A 23,047-nucleotide genomic window follows, 5' to 3' on the forward strand; every position below is an offset into this window, starting at 1 on the left:
AATTGATTGGCAGGAAAATATTCTATCAGTAGACTTCTGATTCCTTTACATTTCTTCCAAGGAAGTCAATGAATTTAGGGGCGCCCGGGTGGCTTAGTCGGTTAGGCGTCCGACTTTCGCTCAGGTCATGATCTCGCGGTTCGTGGGTTCGAGCCCCGCGTTGGGCTCTGCGCTGACTGCCAGCTCGGAGCCTGGAGCCTGTTTCAGTCTGTGACTCCCTCTCTCTCTGACCCTCCCCTGCTTACGCTGTCTCTCTCTCTCTCTCTCTCTCTCTCCTAGAAATAAATAAAAAACATTAAAAAAAATTTAAAGTGAGATTGTTGATTATACTGAAATGACAATTTTAGTTTACATGGATGAATTTATGAAATGTAGGATTTATTAATACCACAAATACTTATTACTGGCACTTTCTTTGTGCTTGGGATATAATAGAGCACTGCCCCCATGTAGCTTACATTTTAACAGAGGAATATAAGAAATATAGGAAAACAAAAACAATGAACATTGTAGATAAGTAAATAGAATGTTACATTGAGAAAGGGAGGTAACTTGAAGGCTTGAAGGAAATTAGATATTTGGACAGATGGAGATCTAGAACCAGGGTTTAAAAGCATGTCCTCATTGTTTAAGGACAGCACAGAAATCACAGTGCCTGAGTGGGGAGAGTAAGGGGATGAGTCAGAGCTGAACTGAGGAAACCCATGGGTCCAGGTTAGGGAGGACTGTGTGGGCTGTTAGGGGTTCTGGCTTTTACTTCAAGTTAAATGGGAGCCATTGTAAGGTTTTAAGCAGAGGTATGACACTGGAGCCCTAAAATGACTACATTGGCTATCTGCAGAGCATGGACTGAAGGGGAACAAAAGGAGAAGGTGAAAAACCAGGCAGGAAACTATTACAGAAATACAGGTTCTATCTTTATATTTTACATACACTGCCTCATTCCACCTCATGGTTTAGTTTGGACCAAAGTGGCCTCAGTAATTATTAAGGCTAAATTTTGTAAGTGAAGCCAACTGGATTTGACAGAACTGATGTGGGATGTGAGAGAAAGGGAGGAGTTATGGCTGATTTTTCAGGCTGGATCTTCCCAAAGCACACACTGAACAGAGTTTGAGATGCAGGTATTGTTAGGAATTAACACGTATGAAGGGAAGAGGGAGGGAGCAAGAATGAGCAGAGGAAGAATTCTACTTATGGGCCAGACCCACAAAGCATAGACCAGTCAGCAGAGAGCTCTAGAGGAAGAGTTACCCTTTAGTGCTTTAGTGTACCTTGTCAGGCAGAAACAGCCAGACTTCTTTTTTTTTGCCTCCATCAGCCAATGGATGCAGGTCATCTTGCCTTGGGAAGAGTATGATATCCAGGCACAGGGAAGAGGGAACAGCCCCCTGCATCTGAGGCAGACCTTGTGGGAACTGATAGCTGGGGGCCATCTACTAGCCTTACTCCTCACAGCCCACAGCCCAGCAGTCAGTCCTACTCAGAGAGGGATATGAACAGTACACCTCTCTGTCTACCACAAATAATCTTAAGGTTTTGTGTTTTCATTTTTTGGGTTTTTTGTTTTGTTTTGTTTTTTGTTTTTCTTCTTTAGCAGCTTGATAGATGAAGTTTTCATCAACCACAATGGGGAACACTGGGTGAAGCCAGTTTTGAGAGGAAGATCAGAAACTCAATTTTCAGTTTAGTTTGAGATATTTATCAGACATTCAAGTATGATGTCAAAGATCATTAATTCTTCAAGTCAGACATGCAGTTGCTTGGTGGGAGGCAACACAGTGTAGTGCTTAAAGACAAAGATTTTAGAACCCAAATGCCAGGGTCCCTATCTCAGCTGTGGACTTGTTGCCCATGTGACCTTAGGAAAGTTACTTAAAAATTTTTTTCTTAATGTTTAGTTATTTTTGAGAGACAGAGTGAGAGCCGTAGACTGCAAGTGGGGGAGGGGCAGAGAGAGAGGGAGAGACAGAGTTGGAAACAGGCTCCAGGCTGAACTGTCAGCACAGAGCCCTACATGGGGCTCAAACCCATGAACTGCGAGATCATGACCTGAACCTAAGTCAGAGGCTTAACTGACTGAGCCACCTAAGCATCCCATGACCTTAGGAAAGTTACTTAATTCTCAGTTTTCTCATCTCTAAAATGGGAATAACAATAGGGCCTACGTCATTGTTTTGTCCGAATCAGCGAATTAATAATACATGTAAAATACTAAGAGGAGTGACTGGCACATAAGTGCTCAGTAAATATTAGCTCTCATTATCATTAGTGGAGATGACTATTTGGAGGCAAATTTTTCCACAATGAAGTCAATGCATTTAAAATTACTAAAGTTTTACTGGTAATTTAAAATATAAACTAGACACATATTATTGTTCTTAACATTATTACTTTCATGACAAACATCATGAAAATATAATTTATTTAAATTTAACATAACCTTTATGCTTTTCCTTTAGTTATATGTCTTTAAACAGATGTCTTCACTTCTAATTTGACATTATTAAATTCCTTATTTTTGGCATCCATGCAAAAATTTATTAAGTTCATAATAATTAGCATCTATGTGAAAACTCTAGAAACTAAGTAAAATAGAAAATTAGTGGTGTCTCTTTAATAGTACCCCATCATCTAATTTTTTTCCATCTAATTGCCAATAAACTTGTCTATTAGGTGCATACGTTCTCTTCATAATAAGATTGAAAACTCCTTGCTTTAAAGGGCAAGATTTTGTTTCTTACTAATTTTATACCAGTGATGCTAGCAGAATTCTAGGTCCCCCATACATTAATATTTAACATTTCTTCATAGCTAACTTAATTATTACAGTATCCCTATAAGATAAATACTTTTATTTTTGTTTTTACAAAAAATAAAACTGAGACTTAGAGATTTTATATAACTTGCTCAAATCAGAAAGCTAGTGAATGGTAGTGTCTAGGATGTGATCTAATCTTTCTGATTTCAGAAGGTATTTAAGTTCTGTGCTGCATTGAATTCTCACAGATACAACTTAACATGCTTAATTTATGCTAAGATTCTTAATCTGTATGAACTATCAGAGAAATTATAAATGTAACCAAATCCAAAAGATGGAATACTTTTTTAGGGAAAATAGTTTGTACTTGAGTAATTTAAGTAGAACTACTTAAGTATCTCCCAGAAATCCTAATACCGTCTTAACAACCTTTGAAACAGTTCCAGTTAAAGCTAGAGATGCATAAACCAGTACAAAATTATACAAAATTATGTGTGTGTGTGTGTGTGTGTGTGTGTATGTGTGTGTGTGTATGTTACAAATAGCTGCTGAGGATCTCTGAACCAGATAAGGCAGAATTTATTGAGCATTTAGCTTTTTAAAATGGTTCTGTAAATTAAATGGTTGCACTTTTCTTTATTTACACAAAGCTGTATTGGTAAACCTTTGCAAATAATCTGCAAATATAATACTATGAAATAAACTGATGTAGTAAATACTCTGTTGGGAGTCTCATTAAATGTTTATAGTGTGGAAATGTATCAGAGTGGTTATTCAACAACTACGATGCTGAAGCTTTGTTAAATCTTTCATTCTGGTTCATGGCTGGTTGTGGATATGAAACCTGAGATTTGTTGCTAGAGGAGAAAATAGAAGTGAATTAGAACACTATACAGGCTAAATTGATTGATATATTGGAGAGCTTGATATGAATTATAAAGTATTCTTTTTGCATTTGTGACTAAGAGTTGAGAAGTGTCAAATTGTAGATTGACAGAATTTTGAAGATACCTTTAAGGAAGAAACTTTGGCAGCAAAAATTGCTTTGAAACTTCAAGTCTGTTAAAACATATTTTCTCTTTTTAAAAATTAAATTAATTAAAAACATTTATATATATATTTTTAAGCTTATTTATTTATTTTGAGAGAGAGAAAGAGCACGAGTGGGGTAGGGCAGAGAGAGACAGAGAGAGTTCCAAGCATCCTCTGTGCTATTAGTGCAGAGCCCCAAGTGGGGCTCCAACTCATGAACCATGAGATCATGACCTGAGAAGAGATCAAGAATCAGACCCTTAACCAACTGAGCCACCCAGGTGCCCAAAGACATATTTTCTTTTGTGCAGTGGGAAAAAATGGTTGTTGTAATCATGGCTATAAGAATAATCTAGAGCTTCTTGTGTTAAAGATGATAATAACAAAGGAGTATATTCTCAATTTCAAACAACTGTCATATTTATTTTCTTACTTTTAATATATTCATTCATATACATCATTCATATATTTCTATATTCCCAACACCTCGAACAATGTCCTATACACAGTAAGTGGTAAGTGAATATCATTGAGTTGAAGGAAGGCAGGAAGGAAGGAGTGGCGTAGGAAAGAAGAAAGGAGGGAAAGAAGGAAAGAAAGCTTAAAGGAATGCTTTGTGATTTGGAGTAAAGAACATGTTTTCCTTATCCTTTTTTTTCCCTCTTCTTTCTCCAACTAATAGCATATGTATCTGGAGTATGTTGCTTTACTTAACTTTTAACTGGGACATGGATTTAGTGAGAGTAACTACCAGAAGCATATTTAAGTGATATGCTACTTAGATTTTTTTTTCTGTGATAAGAGTAAAAGTTCTCTACTTTTAGTAGCTATTTAGACTAATATCTAGCCTTAGTTTAGGTTCCCTGCTACTTCCAACATATGCTGCCTTTTACCAAGAGTAATTAATTTCGAGGAATGTGTATACCTGAAGGAGAAAATGGCCTATGTTAATCAGATTAGCATTTAGAAATGAAAGAAAAATTGTCTGGGTGCCTGGGTGGCTCAGTCAGTTAAGCGTCCGGCTTCAGCTCAGGTCATGATCTCACTCAGGTCATGATCTCATGGTTGGCGAGTTAGAGCCCTGTTTCGGGCTCTGTGCTGACAGCTTAGAGCCTGGAACCTGCTTCAAATTTTCTGGTTCCCTCTCTCTCTGTCTCTCCTCTGCACATGTGCACTCTCTCTCTCTCTCTTTCAAAAATAAAGAAACATTAAAAAAATTTTTAAATGGGCATCACTGATGTCTAGAAGGCCTTAGATTTTATTTTTTTTAAGAGTTGGTTTCTAGAAATATAAACTGGAAGAACTAAAAGTGGTATATAAAATATTTTTAACATGGGCAATCTGATAGGTAAATTGGGGAAATTCATTGAGGCCTGCCAGATACAAAAAGCAGACATCCAAACTAGCAAGCCAGCAACAGCACTGCAGTGATACTGAGGATTTCTTTTCCATTATGGCCTGTAGCTTGGATTTTGAAAGACCGTGAACTGAGGACAAAAGATAAAGCCTTTATCTTGCCATCTGGAAAGTCAAATGAGTCCCTTGAGTGAAGCAGAGAATCCTTAAATTTCACTACCTTATTGGATGAACAAGAAAAAACACTAGCTCCTACAGTAGGAGATAGTAGGAAGACATGGCTGGCTTAACTTTGACTCTGGGTAGCTCAGAAAAAAAGAGTATAAAATACCTTGGAGATTTTTTAACCATAAGTCTTTCCTTATCTGGACTTTGGGTCAGAATTCATATTATCTGAAAAGCCTCTAAAACCCAAGCTAAAAATTTAATTTAAAGTTATTCTGTCCTGGCAATACCCCCACATACTTGCCAGAAGTAAACTCAAGTTCTCTGTGTACTTTATGCCTAGTCCACAAAAAATTTTCATAAAGGTATAAGGTAAGTAAATTGTCACAAAATAAACAAATAAGCAAGACATATGAATGAGACTTTGCAGAAAACAAACTGCAGAATTAGAACTTAAGACACTGCAGATATTGAAATTATGATACTGAATATAAAGTAGTATGCTTAGTATACATTATTCACTCCTTTATGTATGAAAGTATGAGGAGTAAGGAACAAAAGACTGTCAAAATTGGCCAGGCAGAACTATCTCAAATGAAAAACATAATTGTGAAAAATTCAATGGTTAGGCAAGACAGGAGATTAGATAGAGAGTTAATGGTATGAAAGATATATTTGAAGTTCTTTAAAATGCACCACAGAGACAGAAAAATGAAAATATTTTTTAAAAAGCAGTTAAGATACATGGAGGATGTGTGAGAGTTAAAAATATTCTAATATAAGATGCAGAAGAGAGAAAGTATAAAAAAATATACTAAGAATTTCTGGGATTGATGAAAGATACCAACCTTCATAGCTAAGAATCCCAATAATTCTCAAGCAACATGTATGAAAGAAAATTCATGTTTACACATATTGTAGTGAAGCTGAAGAACACCAAAAACAAAAAGTATTTCTTTAAAAAGGGAGAACTTGTCATCAGCAAGATGACAGAATAGAAGGCTCCTGACTTTCCCTCTACCCATGAACACACTGAATAAACAACTACATGTGAATCAGTCGCCTCTGAGAGAAATCCAGAAACTAGTTGAGAAATTCCTGCACCTTGAACAACAGAAACTATGCACATCAAAACAGGTCGGAAAAGCTGAGATGTACTTTCACCATAAACTCCATCTCAAGCACAGTACTATATACATAAGATGAAGCCTCCATTTCCCAGCTTCTCCTTTAAGAGTAAAGTTTTTGTTTTTATTTTAATTGTTGAAGTATATTTGACATGCCATATACTCTTAGTTTCAGGTGTACCACACATTGATTCTATACATGACTTAATGCTCACCACGATAAATGTAGTCACTGTCACTATACCATGTTATTACAGTGTTATTGGCTATATTCCCCATGCTGTACTTTTTATCTCTATGACTTATTTTTTTTCTTTCATAGATTATTGTCAAGTTGGTTTCCATATAACATCCAGTGCTCATCCCAAAAAATGCCCTCCCCTATGCCCATTATCCCCTTTCCCCTCTCCCTCACCCCCATCAGCCTTCAGCTTGTCTCAGTATTCAAGAATCTCTCATGGTTTGCCTCCCTCCCTCTCCCCAACTATTATTCCCCTTCACCTCCACCATGGTCCTCTGTTAGGTTTCTCCTAATCCACCTATACATGCAAACATATGGTATCTGTCCTTCTCTGCCTGATTTATTTTGCTCAGCATCACACCTTCAAGTTTCATCCATGTTGCAACAAATGGCCAGATTTCATTCTTTCTTAATGCCATGTAGTATTCCATTGTATAGATAAACCACATCTTCTTGATCCATTCGTCCATTGATGGACACTTAGGCTCTTTCCATGTTTTGACTATTGTTGACATGCTGCTATGAACATTGTGGTACATGTGCCCCTATGCATCAGCATGCCTGTATCCCTTGGGTAAATTCCTAGCAGTGCTACTGCTGGGTCATACGAGATTTCTGTTGTTAATTTTTTGAGAAACCTCCACACTGTTTTTCAGAGGGGTTGCACCAGTTTGCATTCCCATCTGTTTTGAGCAGTTCTTTAGCTCTCATTTCTTCCTGGAATTTCTTTAGAGGAGAGTTCTTCCGTTTCATCATTTTGGCTAGCTTTCTGTCTCTCATTAGTGTTAAGAGCTTGATATGTGCCCTGCACCTGCGAGTACTGCTATATTAAAGAAAGCTCATTGACTGTCCAGGCCCTGTCCATTCAGGAAGTGTTCTTTCAATGGTGTCTCTTGGTCTCTCTTGTTGAGACTTTGGTTAATTTATTTCCCTACCCATAGTGGTATTTGGGACTCTCCACCATGTGTACTTTGGCTTGTTTCTTGAGGTAGCCCTGGAAAGGAAAATAGAAAAACACACAGGGAACAAAAGCACACAAATGCACAGACAAATCCAACAAACAAGCAAACGAAAAGGGAAAAAGAAAAAGAAGAAAAAAGAAAACAAAAAACAAAAGGCAAAGGACAGTCTAAAAGCATAAAACCAGAATTCCCAGCTATAAATAAAGAGCAGGTGTATGCAGTGCTGATGGAAGAGCATATACAAAGAGAAATGACAGGGGCGGAGAGAAAGAGAATTGAACATTGACCAGGCAGAGTGACTAAAAGGTTTAATTCAGAGAGAGAAAAAGGAGAATATGGCAGGAGGTGAGGAAAAAACAATGAAGATAATGTTATCTAGAGAAACTATATAGTCTGATTATTTCAGAGAGAGAGAAAGGAAGGTAATGAAGGAGGTGTAGAACATGCATCAAGGGAATGGATTAAATATGCCTGTTTAAGCAAGCCTATAACCAGAATACCCCGTCTGGAGGAGGGAAGAAGTAAGAATGAGATAAGGGAGAATGTATATGGAAACAAATGAAAATGAAAACACAACAATTCAAAATCTATGGGATGTGGCAAAGGCAGTCCTAAGAGGAAAGTACATTGCTCTCCAGGCCTATTTCAAGAGATTAGAAAAAGCGCAAGTCCAAAATCTAACAGCTCACCTAAAGGAACTAGAGGCAGAGCAACAAGAACGCTCTAAACCCAGTAGAAGAAGAGAAATAGTAAAAATTAGAGCAGAAATAAACAACATAGAGACCAAAGAAACAATTGAACAGATCACTGAAACCAAGAGTTGGTTTTTTGAAAAAGTAAACAAAATTGACAAACCTCTAGCCAGACTTATCAAAAAGAAAAGAGAGAACACCCAAATAGACAAAATTATGAATGAAAATGGACTTATGACAACCAACCCCTCAGAAATACAAGCAATTATCAGGGAATATATGAAAAATTATATGCCAACAAATTGGACAACTTAGAAGAAATGGACAAATTCCTAAACACACACTCACTACCAAAATTCACACGGGAAGAAATAGAAAACCTGAACAGACCCATAACGAGTGAAGAAATGGAATCAGTGATCAAAAATCTCCCAACAAATAAGAGCCCTGGACCTGATGGCTTCCCTGGGGAATTCTACCAGACATTTAAAACAGAATTAATCCCAATTCTTCTCAAGCTATTCCAAAAAATAGAAAGTGAAGGAAAACTCCCGGACTCATTTTAGGGAGAATGTATCTGAATAGGAATAATTGATCTAGAGTTAATCGCAACAATGCATCAATGCTGGGTTTGGGGGAGGGGCTGTTTCCACAGCATCTATCTGGGCTCTGGTGAAAAAAACAGCTACCCAGTGTAGATGGGCATGGTTTGGTGTAGGCAGGTCTCCCCTCCACTGTGGGTTCCATGGGCTGCTCCCTGAGGCCCCACCTTGGTGAGTGGTGGGAGAAAAATGGCAACCCCAAGTCCCTTCTCAAATCAGGTGATCCAAAATACTCCTTTGGGTCCAATCTCACTGTGCCGAGGGTTCAGCCAAGGTGGGCCGTGTTTTATGTCCCACATCCAGCCATCTTTTAGGCTCTTACTCTGTGTGCATTAATGATACCACCCAAAATGTAATCCCACAAGCCTGGGCACTTTCTAGCAGGGGTCCGAGCAGGGGACTGAGCAAGGGACTGAGCAGGGGACCGGTTCCTCCTGATGCTGAATTAGTAGTTAGCAGTTTTTATACAAAGCAAACACTAGGACCTGATACATTAACAGAGGAGTACTATAAACCCTTCTGGGGATATGTCCATGTATTCTTATGTAACTTCCTAAGAACAAGATTAGTATCCGCTTTTCAGTTGATTACATGAAGCTGGAACACCAATATGAACAGGCCAGATAAAGATGGGAATTCACATGCCAATCTAAGGATGCAAAAATCTTAAAATATGAGCCAACTGTTTAGCAATAAAAGAGTTCATTGTGACAAAGTTGAACTTATTCTAGGCAAGTTATGTTAGTTCAACATTGGAACATCTGTGGATGTTATTTTTTTAATTTTTTTTTTTTTTGAGAGAGAGAGAGAGAGAGCATGAGCAGGGGAGAAGCCAGAGAGAGAGGGAGACACTGAATCCGCTGCAGGCTCCAGTCTCCAAGCTGTCAGCGCAGACCCCGATGAGGGGATTGAACTCACAAACTGTGATATCATGACCTGAGCTGAAGTCTGACGCTTAACCAACTGAGCCACCCAGGCACCCTTCTGTTGATGTTACTTACCACAGAGAAAAACAGTATTTTAATCTCAGGGGAAACAGAAAACATTAAAAAAATTGAACGTAGTTTAAAACTTCTAGCAAGCTGGGAAGAGAAGTGAACTTTTTTAACTTAATAAAGGATTTCCATAAAATTCTAAGTAAACCTCACACTTACATTTGAGGTATTATAACATTCCCCTTAAAATTAGGAATGCAACCTAATTATGAATAAAAATGAATAAATTATGGCAATAACATTAACATGAATGAATAACAAATCATAAAACTTTTACAAAAAAGAAAGCAATGTAAGAATCCATACAACATTTAAAAAATTTATATAAAGATCGAAACTTGCAAAACTAAACCATATATATTTTTTTTAGTGGTAAAAATGTATATGGTAAGCTATAAAGAGAAGGAAGATTATAATTAATGCAAAATCTAGGAGCAGAGAGGGTGAGGAGAGAGAGGGTACATAACCATATCAGGAAGTTTAGAGCTATGAGCATATTATTTTTCTTAAGTTGATTTGTTACATAGATGTTTTATTTATTATTATTATTTATTAACTTTATAATACTATGTTATATATGAAGTAGTTATTAAAATTTAATGAACTATATAAAAATAGTATAAATCTGAGAATAGATGATGCTACAATATTCTCTTTAAATTTAATAGGCATTTGTTAAATCTAGTTTATGTGAGGCATTGTGCTAGTATTTGCTTATTAGTAGCACCTTATATTTGCAGTATTTAGTGTTTATCTGCATATTTTATTATTAGGACCATATTGCTCTGTAGAGCAAATAGGTCAGGAGTTCTTATGTGTTTTATAGAGCAGCAAACTACTTTTCTGTCAAGTTGTATAACTTGTCCAAGGTCAAATAGGAATTAGAAGAGATACAACTTGAACTCATTTCTTATGGACCTCCTTCCCCTAATAATTGTCCTTTCCAAATAACAACTCTTTTGACAAATGATAGACAGTGTTAGAATATACTAGGTCTTGAGTTTAATACATTTATTTGTTTATGTACCTGCCTTTCCCTATTAGATGATGAGTTCTGTGAGTAGAGGAATGGTGTCTTATTCATATTTATATTTCCCATTGCTCACCACAGTGCAAGGTACATAGTAATTGTTTAATAAATATTTGTTGAAAAGATAATGAATTGCTGGCATTTGAGAACCTGGTGAAGGATTTTAATACATCTAATAAATGTTTACCCAGTAATAAAATGACAGAATCATCTATCTTAACGATTTAAAATGGAAAGTAATGAGTACATTGTAAATAAAATATGTGGATAATAATGATTGCTAGACCTTGCTTTATATTGGCCTCTTGGGAATATTAGATACATGTTGTACATGGTATTATGGAGATTGTTCATTGTTATGATTTCATAAACCTGATTATCAAGCTTAGAAAAGGCTTTCAGGTGGCCAGACATAATAATGATTTTATTTCTTTTCTCCAAAAGTTGGAAAAGTTAAAACTGAAATCTAGAGCAAAACTTAAATTCTTTTGAAATAGTATCCATTTTATTTCATCAGTTTATACCAATCTTTATTTATTAGGTAGCTTTTCTTTATTCCCACATTGTCATATGCTTCATGGAACTAGAAAAGAAGTAAAAGAAATTGTCTCCAATTCTAAGACTTGAATACCTGTTTAGGAGATAAGAATAACATAAACCAAACTAGTAGAGTCCAACACAGTATTGCTCCTTCATATCTTCAGTCGTGTCATAGGTTGGCTTCTCTAGGAGGATGGCTTTGGGATGGCATTGAGTGCTAGTTAGTGTTAGTATAGTGTTAATTAGGGAGTGTCCTAGTGAAGCACACAAATGAGAAATAGCATGGAGGAAAAATAATTTCTGAAGGTTAATTTTGCTGTTCTTCTATAATATCTTGAGTACACTTAGTTTATTTTTAATTTTATTTTTTCTTCCTTGTTTTATTTATTTACTTAAAATGTTTAGTTTTATTTTTGAGAGAGAAAGAGAAGGGAGAGGGGAAGCGAGAAAGGGGAACATAGAATGTGAAGCAGGCTCCAGGCTCTGAGCTGTCAGCACAGAGTCCCACATGAGGCTCAAACTTGTGAACCAAGAGGTCATGACTCGTGCTGAATGAAGTTGGATGCTTAACCAGCTGAGTTACCCAGGCACCCCCTTCTTCCTTCTTTTAAAATAAATTCACATTGTCAGTTTTCCTTTGGGCACCTTATATTTGAGATGAAATTTATTTCTTTATTTTTATTTTGTTTAAAGTAAACATCTATATCTAGGTCTATCTATCAATCTAACTGTTTTTTTTTTTTTGGCCTAAGAGTGTTAGATGTGTTTTAAAATTTTTGAATTTTTTTAATTATTTAATTAATTTTTAAAAACTTATTTATTTAAATTCAAATTAGTTAACAAACAGTGTAGTATTGGTTTCAGGAGGAGAATCCAGTCTTTCATCCCTTACTTATATCACCCAGTGCTCATCCCAGCGAGTGCCCACCTCCCCACCCACTTCCCATCTAGCAACCCCCAGTTTCGTCTCTGTATTTAAGAGTCTTTTATGGTTTGCCTCCCGCTCTGTTTTTATCTTATTTTTCCTTCCCTTCCCCTATGTTTTTGTCATTATTTAATTTTTTTAAGTTTATTTATTTATTTATTTTGAGAAAGACAGAGACAGCAAGCAGGTGTGGAGAAGGGGAAGAGAGAGAGGCAGAGGAGAGAAAGAGGAGAGAGAGAGAGAGAGAGAGAGAGAGAGAGAGAGAGAGAGAGATCCTAAGCAGGCTCTCCACTTCCAGCACAGAACCTGACATAGGGCTTGAACCTATGAAGCCACGAGATCATGACCTGAGGTGAAACCAAAAGTTGGACGCTTAACTGACTGAGCCACCAGGCACCCCTTAAATTAATATCTAGTTTCACTAAATTTTGGTCAGAAAATATAGGCTTTAGGAGCACCTGAGTGGCTCAGTCGGTTGAGTGTCCAACTCTTGATTTTTGCTCAGGTCATAATCCCAGGGTTGTGTCATTGAGTCCCATGTAGGTCTCCTCATTGAGCATGTAGCCTGCTTAAGATTTTCTTACTCTCTACCTCTGTTCCTCTCCTTCTCTCTCTCTCAAATTAAAAAAAAATAAAGAAAAAAAGAAAATATAGGTTTTAGTTTGCAAAATGTTTTGGAATTTTTTTTGAAACTTGTAGATTTTCTTTGTGGTTTAATTTATGGTTTTTTGAAAGTTGCACATGTATTTGGGAAATGTATATTTTCTCTTTATTCAATAGGCAGTTCTAAAAACTCCATTATATTGAGCTTCATGATTGTAATAAATTATCTGCATCCTTGCTCTTGTTTTCTACATCATGTGTTTGAAAGAGGGGAGCTGAATTTTCCCGTATTACAGCAGAATTCCATTTCTCTCCTTATATTTCTAGCGGAATTTTGTTCTATATATTTGGAAACATATTTTTAGGTTCAGAAATGTTCTTGACTGTCATGACTTCCTGATGGATTGTACCTTTTATCATTATATAATGTTCCTCTTTATCCTGTTTAATAGTGTCTGCTTTGAATTCTATTTTGTCTGATATTAATATCGATATTGTTGGCTTTCTTTCTATTAATATTTTTGTGGTATATCTTTAGCATTAATTATATTCATTTATGATTAACTTAACTAATTTCATAAAAAATGCATGAGTTTATTCTTGTAAAATAATTATAAAATTACAGAAATGTGTAAGGGAATTGTTAGTGTTCCTTTTTATTCCACCTCCATTCCATTCTTATTGCCAGAGATAACTGCTATTAAGGGCTTGGTGTATATTTTCCAGACCCTTTTCTAGGCAGAGACACTTTTTTCCCCTTTTGTTATTTATTTTCTTTTCTGAAACTCCTATTAAGGTGGATGTTGGCCTGTCTGGGTGAGTTTCCTGTCTTTTAATTTTCTTTCTTATAGTTTGCATATTCTTGTCATTTTTCATTTTGGCAGACTTCTTTGGCTTTGTTTCCTCATCACTAATTTTGTTATTACCTGTTCATTCTGCTGTTCAAGTCTTCAATTGTGTAATTTTTATAACTGAAATACCATTTTTAATATCCAAGAACAGTTATAGTTTTATTGTGGCTATTCTTGTTATAGTTATGTTAAATGTTTAAATCTCTGAAGGTGTTAATTATACTAATTATATTTCCTTAATAATTTAGTACTTCTGTTTGTTGAGTTTGAGGCCTCTCTTTAATTCTGTTGATATTTCTCAAATGTTTGGCCATTAACCACTTGCATAATGATCATTTGGGTGCTAGTAAAAGTGAAGATTTTTATTCCCCTTTTAGATCTACTCCAATGATGGGATCGTGAATCTTTTTCAAGAAACAAGCTTCCCCTGTGATCCTTATGCACACTAAATGTTGAGAAACATTCATTTAGATTGTATAGCTACTGCTATAAATATACCAGTAGCTGAGGTGTATTTTGACATCTTAGTTAAACTAAGTATTCAGGTAATTTCCTTCCAGTCCCTGTTAGGTCAAGTTGTTATACTTGAGTAAACAGATAGAGGTGCTCCTTTCAACCAAAAAAAAAAAAAAAAAAAAAAAAAAAAAGTTTGTCTTTCCAGAATAGGAACTTCTTGTCTCCTGTGATGGACGTTGCCTAGATTCCCTGGTTGAAGATCCCACTCTGAGTTTTAAAGTTATGACTCCCAGGGTGTCTTAAGCTGAAGTAACGGGGATCCATTTTTAGAATCCAGGGTGTCTGTGGATTGGATGGAAAAAAAACAGATCTTTATTTTCAAAATTGGATCTGAAGTCTAACATTTTGTTCAATTATTAATATAGATGACAATCCATGGTAGCACTGGCACTGCCTAAGACTTTGTCACCAATACAAATTACAAATATATTCATGCCACATTACACGTGCACAAAATATCATTTATGCATATCGCTACCTCTAAATTATGGGAGTTAATGGATCCACTGCTAGATCTTGTTTCGTGTGTTAATATGACAAATTTAAAAATACTTTTGTAACTCTCAATGTAATTGGTTTCCTTTTAAGCCTATCTTTGATTTCACGCATTACGGTCATTGTTTTGAGAAGAAATTTTAATTTTCACCAAACTGCCAGTGGAGTCCAGGATGCAATAAAGGTTAAGAACCTTTGCATTTGACTTGTGATTTCAGTCTGGGTCAATTGCTGAGTCAGGTTTTTGTTGTTGTTGTTGTTGTTGTTGTTGTTGTTGTTGTTTGAGAACAGGATATTGGCTTGATTTTTCTGTTCTTTTATTACTTAGCAGACAATGCAGTAAGGTCCTAAAGCCTTCCCAGGTTACAGTTGGAGTCTTAATTTTTAAAAAAAAATTTTTTTCCCTAAGTGGAATTGTCTTTTGTTTTTACTTTTACCATTAGCTTTTTCTTTCTTTTCTTCCTCCTTCCCTCTTGCCCCCTTCACTTCCTATACTTTTCCTCCCTATCCTCTCTTAATTTGTTCTTTTAATTTTTTATTTAGAAGCTAATACATGTTTGCATTTACATATAAACAATGATCTCTAGTGAGTTTTGGGGAAATAACATTAAAAACAAAACAACATAAAAATAACATTAGAAACATTAAAAAATTAACAACAATAAAAACAAAACAAAACAAAACAAAACATTAAAAACATCTGCCAACCCAGAAAACTTTTACAAAGGTAGAAGAGAAAGACAAACTTGGTTTTGGAATAAGCATTTAACCAGAATGTGATATTAATAATCACAGGCAATCCACTAGAGATTGCTGATGCAGAAAGAAATTTCACCATTCTATATTGCTAAGCAGATGCCAAACCATTATATACATGTTCTCAAGATAAACAATTACTAGTTCTCAAATAAGAGGACTTGATAGTACCCTTTGCATACATAGTTCATCCTAAATTAACCAGGTAATTAGAATGACAGTCTGTGTTAGCTAATTGACTTTATCCATAAGAAAATTAAACAGCATATATCTTTGTGAGAGGAGAGAGTGTGTGACTTGAGTCAGGTGCCCACAGAAGGTAGGCTTCTATCCTCCCATGGAAACTTGAGAGATAGGGGTGCTATCTTTGATTATTACATTTCAAAGAGATGGCTCCCAGGTCGTTGAGAAAGGCATTCCTGGGTTGAAAAGCTAGCAAAAAGCTTATTTGGATTTTAAAAAGATTTACATGCATTTCAAAGGGACAGAAAAAAAGTTATAGTAAATTTTCTGAAGTAAATGGTGAAAAAAAAGTGGGGGCAGTTTTTCATTGCCCCAGGGAAATTATTTTTTCAATTTTCAATTTCTCTTTTATCTTTACTTTTCTCCCAGAAACAAGTATTTTTTTTAACCACTCTTTGTATGTTATTCCTGAGGTGTCTCTGTATATACAAGTGTGGGTATAACTAAAGGATAATTTCCTGGCATGTTAACTGTCCTATAAATGTTTGTTGAGTCAGAAACATTTCAGGCTCTGTTCTCATGGCTCTTATAGTATAATTTAGCAAGAAACAATCAGGGAGAGCTTTATTGGAAAGAGAACTATAGTGGGTCTTAAGAATGAGGACAATTGCGATAGGACATTTAATGACTTTCAGTTATTTAAAGGGATTTTACAAACTTTGATGCCTACACAAATACAAAGATTTGCAATTTGGGTTGGTATATGGGGACTCTTTAATAAGATAATTTACCAGCAAGAGAACCCTTATCTTTTTTATGGGGATTGGCAGAAAACCCCATACAGGAACACATCATTAAGAATGAGTTGTGGAATGGAATTGGAGTTAGTCTTACTTGGGACTGTTCTGTCAGTTTGATTAATCAGCAAATCAGTGTATCTTGTTTAGTTCAAGAGTTTATAAATTTAGCTTTCTTATTAACAGTGATTAGGACATTTTATAGTACTTACAGTTGGGGGATTATTTTTAGGTCTAAGAGATTTGCCTTAAAATTTCTTTTTAGTAAAAGCTTGTTTCTTTTTAGGGAAAATCACCTTTTAAGTTCATATTTTTCTTTTTTCTTTATTTATTTTTATTTTAGAGAGAGAGCAGGCACATGAGTAGGGGAGTGGGGCAGAAGGAGAGAGAGAGAGAAAGAGAGAGAGAATGAGCCATAAGCAGGCTCCATGTCCAGCACAGAGACCAACTTGGGGCTCAATCCCACGACTCTATGATCATGACCTGAGCAGAAATCAAAAGTCTAGAGACTCAATTGACTCAGCCACCAGGTACCCCATATTTTCCTCTTTTAAAGACAGAGTAATGAAATTGGATTTCCCAGCCCATGATCCTAAACACTATACTGTAGTGTCTATAGTAGGAGCACGGTAGACAATATGTCTTGGGAAACAAATCTGAAGGAACCATAATGAATATGAAGCTAAGAAACTTAGATTTTATTGAGTAAGGCATGTTTGATTAGGAAGGGGGGATATCAAATAAATGTTGTAGGAAGATTAATCAGCCATGATGTTCAGATTATTTATGGTCAGGGATACATGGGTGGAGGCAAGAAGAATCAAGAGATTTTTGTAACATTTCTGGTAAGTGGAAATAAGGACCAAAACTAGTGCAGTTGAAATGGGAAAGGGAAGGGATAGATATAAAGAAGGAAGAATTGACAGCTGTAGTAACTAAAGATTGAGAAAGGATGTGTCCCAAGATGGCTTACATATCAAATAAACCTGTGCTTAGAAGAATGGTGGCATCATGTCCGCAAATAGGAGGATGGATGGAGTTAGGAGAAGGAAGATATCATATGGAGCAAGAAAGACAGCCAAAAGAAACGATTATAAGCTTCTGAGTATTCAACGATATATTTTTGGAATTAGTATTATGAGGGGAAATTATTTGGCATGTGAACTGAAATAAGCAACTTCTTATTTTCATACTGTTCCCTTCAAGAATATTAGTTAAAATTATTCTAGGTCCAGAGGCTCTCTACCCTTTAGCCTTATTAAGGTAAAGATGTCTGTGGTGTCCTCTTCTCAGAGCTGTAGATACAATTAGTAATCAGATTATCACAAGGCATTTGAAATATTGTATTTACTATGTAAAGTGATCAATTATGTTTACTTTTTTTAATGTTTATTTTTTAGAGAGAGAGAGAGCGAGTGAGAGAGTGAGCGAGCATGGGCTCAAGCTGGAAGAGGGACAGAGGGAGAAGTAGAGGAAGATCTGTCAGCGCAGATCCTGATGCAGGGCTCAAACTCACTAACCATGAGATTATGACCTGAGCTGAAATCAAGAGTTGGCCAGTTAACCAACAGAGCTGCCCAGCTGCCCCAATTATGTTTCACTTTCTTTCTGCCACATGTAGCATGGCCAATCTGTTAGACAAAGCAGTGTGTTCAAAATGGATTGCTTATTTGAGAAATGACAACTAGCTGCTGTCAAGAAATGTGAATCATGGGGCGCCTGGGTGGCTCAGTCTGTTAAGTGTTGGACTTCCACTCAGGTCATGATCTCACATTTCGTGGGTTTCAGCCCCGCGTCGGGCACTGTGCTGACTGCCAGCTCAGAGCCTGGAGCCTGTTTCAGATTCTGTATCTTCCTCTCTCTCTCTGACTCTCCCTGCTTGTGCTGTGTCTCTCTCTCAGAAATAAATAAAACACTTAAAAATTTTTTTAAAAAAAAGAAAAGAAAAGAAATGTGATTTATTTCTTACATTTTAAAAATTAGTAAAATGTAATCTTATTGGTGTTTGGTCCTCTGAATTCTAGCTTTAATTTAGAGGAAACTTTTTGCTCTAATCAAAGTATGATGAATGGAAAATTATAACTTATTTGTTATTAGGACATGGTTTGGTGAAACTTGGTTAATGTGAGTTCCAGCCGAGTGCCATACTTTGCTCTTTAGGATGTTGATTATTCCTTTCGTACAGAGAACATTGCACAGTGGCCATGCTTTTCCCAGAGTTTGGCAACTTAAACTGCTAAGTTTAAGATTTAGGGTTGCCTAAATCCAGCCGTGGATATTATTTACAAGCTTTATTTGCACATTTTAGTATTTAAGGTAGATTTGGAAAGGCAAGAAAAGTGGCAGGCAATTATATTTTGAAACCTCATTAAACTTTGTTCCATGAGTAGATTTTCAAAGCTTGTTTTTTGAGAACAGTTGCATAGGATCAAAGAGTCTTTGCAAATTCTAATCACAAACTTTTGTTGAGATACTATTGATTGTGAAGAAAATATTGCCAACATATTAGTTGTTTTTAAGTTTATTTATTTATTTTGAGAGAGGCAGAGAGCAGAGGAGGAGCAGAGAGCAGAGGAGGAGCAGAGAGAGAGAGAGAAAGAGAGAGAATCCTAAGCATACTCCGTGTTGTCAGCGCAGAGCCTGATGTGGGGCTCAAACTCACAAGCTGTTAGATCATGACCTGAGCTGAAATCAAGAGTTGGATACTTAACTGACTGAGCAACCCAGGTACCCCAACCAACATATTAGTTTTTATAATAAGTGTGCTTAATGTTTAAAAGAAATGACAAAAATATCTCATGTTTTCTTCTACAAATCTGGGGCTATATTCATGATCATTACAAAATGTGTCGTTGGATATGGCCTTATGGTTAGAAGGATCTCAAACGCTATCTTGAAATTCTGAATCCATTTTGAACAAAGGTCCTGAATTTTCATTTAGCCCTGAGTGCCCCCCTCTTCCAAATTATATGGCTGGTCCTGCTTATCTAAATTCTTGGGCTACTTTCAGATTGACTTGTGTTCTGGTTAATTCCCATCACCTGATCCCAGCTCACTTTTGACATATAAAATCCAAGGTAGAATTGCAGTTAACTGAAGCCTGCTAATTTAGGTTGATTACTGACATCTAAGCAGTTTGGACTTAGTGCAAGTCACAAAATCTCAGCTTTGTTAACCACAAATGACCACTTGAGGTTAATTTAGCAGGCAAAATCCAAAAGAGCAAGGACCAAAGGCCCCAGAGCAAAGGGAAGAAATGAAAAGCAATGAACAGATATGGAGTGTCTGCCAACAGTCTGGCTCCTCTCCATGCCCACTATAAGCCATTCAATTGGCATATGTTGTACCCTACAGATGAAAAAGCAGCCTGTGCAAATGTATATAGGACAGATGTATGGATCTGTCATGCAGCTGCCAGAGGTTATATTTGTTAAGCAGCCTGTCAGTAGACATGAGTTTTGAACAATGTCAGTAGACGTTGTGGGAGTTTGATTAATCTTATATGTTTCACAGGGATCTCATGCTGTCTCTAATAGGCCTAGCGGCTTCTTCAATTCCTAGAATGAGTCAGGCCGTAGTTTTCTTTTTGCATTGCTATCTTAGTCGTGTGGCTATTGGGTTAGTGTATGAGGTCAGCTTACAGAGAGAGAGAGGGAGGCCAGAGGCAGAGTGGGAACTCTGGTGATGGATGAGACAGTGTAATAAATAGGTTCTGCCATTGGGTGAGTGACCCAGAGATTGAGAGAACATCAGTTGAGCTCAATTGACTTGTTGATGAAAAGCAGATGAGACACATCATTCTGAAGGCCGTGAGAATAGTGTTTTATTTGACATTTTCCAATACTGAAGAATTTCTAAGTCTAAATATTCCTAATTTAAATATAGGTCTTAAAATAGTTGTAATAAAGTATAATGCATATGGTATATGTGTTACAATTGTCATTGAAAAGGTGAACAAAAATTGTACACATGACCCTCTTTTGGTTTGGGGTGATTAATGTAGAAACAGCAATAGACTGAGCATAATTATCTATCCTAGTATATGACCTTGGACATCTTCAGAATATTGGAACAGTAGGAGTGGCTTGAGCTGGGAAAAGCATGAGAGTTTTGACCAGCTGCAGAACCGTACTCACTGGTCCTCATCATAAAGGGAATTGGAGATGAGGACTTCTTACCTCTAGCAAACAGGCTACAGTTTACCAAGAAGGCTCCTCAGAACCACCGATGTTAGAGGAAGAAACTCATTCAGTGCTAATGCAGATGCTATATCAACCAAGAATCATAGCTATGAAGGAACTTTGTGCTTTCTTGGGGTAACATCAAATTGCTTTGCCTCACTTTAAAAGTGTTCTCTTTTTTTAAAAAAACATTATTTTTATTATTAAAAAATGTTTATTAATTTATTTTGAGAGAGAGACAGAGAGTATGAGTGGAGGAGGGACAGAGAAAGAGACAGAATCAAAGCAGGCTCCAGGCTCTGAGCTGTCAGCACAGAGTCTGACACAGGGCTTGAACCCACAAACTGCAAGATCATGACCTTAGCTGAAGTTGGATGCTTAACTGACTGAGCCACCCAGGCACCCCTCTACTCTTTTCATCAATTCCTATTTCCTTCCCATTTCCTTGATTCATAATGCTCAAAGATATGTTGAAATTTCTACACATGTTTTCCTTGCCAGATCTTCAACTATGGAACTAGCAGGCATGGTCACAATTAAATTACAGTAAAACCTTGGTTTGAGAGCATAATATGTTCTGGAAACATGCTTGTAATCCAAAGCACTTGTATATCAAAGAGAATTTTCTTATAAGAAGTTATGGAAACTCAGATGACTCGATCCATAACCCAAAAATATTCATATAAAAATGATTACAATGCTGTAATATAATACAGCATTGTACAAAATAATAAAGAAAATATAAAGAAAAATAAACAAATTAACTTACACTTACCTTTGAAAACCTTTGTGGCTGATGTGAAGGAAACAAGAGAGAGGAGAGTTATTGTGCAGGATGACTTTCACTATTCCTAAAGGAATCACTGCTATATATTGGTTCAGTGGAACCCTTTTGTTTTCAGGCAACTTTGATAAGAAACCTATCCAATGAAATATGCTTTTGCTTTCTTTAGAGGATTTCATGGAAATGGGACATTGTATTGACCTTATTTATTATATATATATATTTTTTTTTTATTTCTAGGAGAGAGAGAGAGACAGCGCGAGCAGGGGAGAGTCAGAGAGAGAAGGAGACACAGACTCTGAAATAGGCCCCAGGCTCTGAGCTGGCAGTCAGCACAGAGCCCGACGCGGGGCTTGAACCCACGAACCGCGAGATCATGACCTAAGCGAAAGTCGGACACTTAACCGACTAAGCCACCCAGGCGCCCCTGTATTGACCTTAAACAGATTCATGGTCTGCACTGCTACAGCCTTATTTGGGTTGTGCTTTTCTACAAAATTTTGCACTGTTTCCCACATTTTACACATCTTTCTAATTTCATTTGAAGTTACGGATTCCTCCACCTTTCCCTCCTCCTCTGTAGACAAGATCTCCATAACCTCTTGCTGTGGCTCATGATGCAGATCCATCAGTATATGAGTGGTCAGCTCTTGGCCATGTTCCTCCACCAGCTCCTGAATGTCATCTTCATTCACCTCCAGTCCCACCCAAGGACACAAATTCATTGACAACTGGCAGTTCCTGTTTATAAGCAAGTCCCTCTGGGGCATCCCCAAGAACACAATCAGGCCACAGTTTTTTCAAGCAGAATTGAGGGTTCTCTTGGTGACTCCATCTTAGGCTTCGTTGATGATCTTGAGGCAGTTCTTGATGTAGAAATGATTTTTCTAAAACTCTTGGAGGGTAAGGTTTGTTCCTTTGATTACCTTGAACCACTGCTGAAATAGTGCTGAAATAGTGCTTTGTTGTAAAGCTCTTCAAAATTCAAAATGACTTGCTGATCCATAGGCTGGAGGATTGGAGTGGTTTTGGGAAGAAGGAACTTGACCTTAATGACTTGAATTTCTCCAGTAAATCATCCTCAAAATCCAGAGGATGAGCAGGAACAGTATCCATAACCAGAAAGGCTTTGAGTGACAGATTCTTTCATGAAAGGTATTTTTTCACTGCAGAACCAAAAACTTTATTGATCCACTCAATGAACAAGATATGAGTAACCCAAGCCTTGTTATTGGACATCCACATAACGTTTAACGTCTCTTCTGCATCTTGCATTTCTGAAAGCTCATGGATTCTTGGAATGATACAGGAGTAAGGGCTTGACTTTGAAATCCCCACTCGATTAGCATAAAACAAGATTAGATGGTCTTTCATGGGGTTGTGACCAGGCATTCTCTTCTTCTGGAATGTAGGCCCTCTTTGGCATCTCTTTCCAAAAAAAAAAAAAAAAAAG

The 23,047-nt window shown here is 36.7% G+C and overlaps 1 protein-coding gene across 1 annotated transcript in view; it reads left to right on the forward strand.

The window, feature by feature from the left end:
• Positions 1-23,047, forward strand: part of CTNNA3 (catenin alpha 3) — a 1,601,461-nt gene that overhangs the window by 347,174 nt on the left and 1,231,240 nt on the right. The gene's annotated exons all lie outside the window — the stretch shown is intronic.

The sequence above is a fragment of the Crocuta crocuta genome, unplaced genomic scaffold (assembly GCF_008692635.1).
Source record: "Crocuta crocuta isolate KB4526 unplaced genomic scaffold, BGI_CrCroc_1.0 scaffold167, whole genome shotgun sequence".
NCBI classification, from domain to species: Eukaryota; Metazoa; Chordata; class Mammalia; order Carnivora; family Hyaenidae; genus Crocuta; species Crocuta crocuta.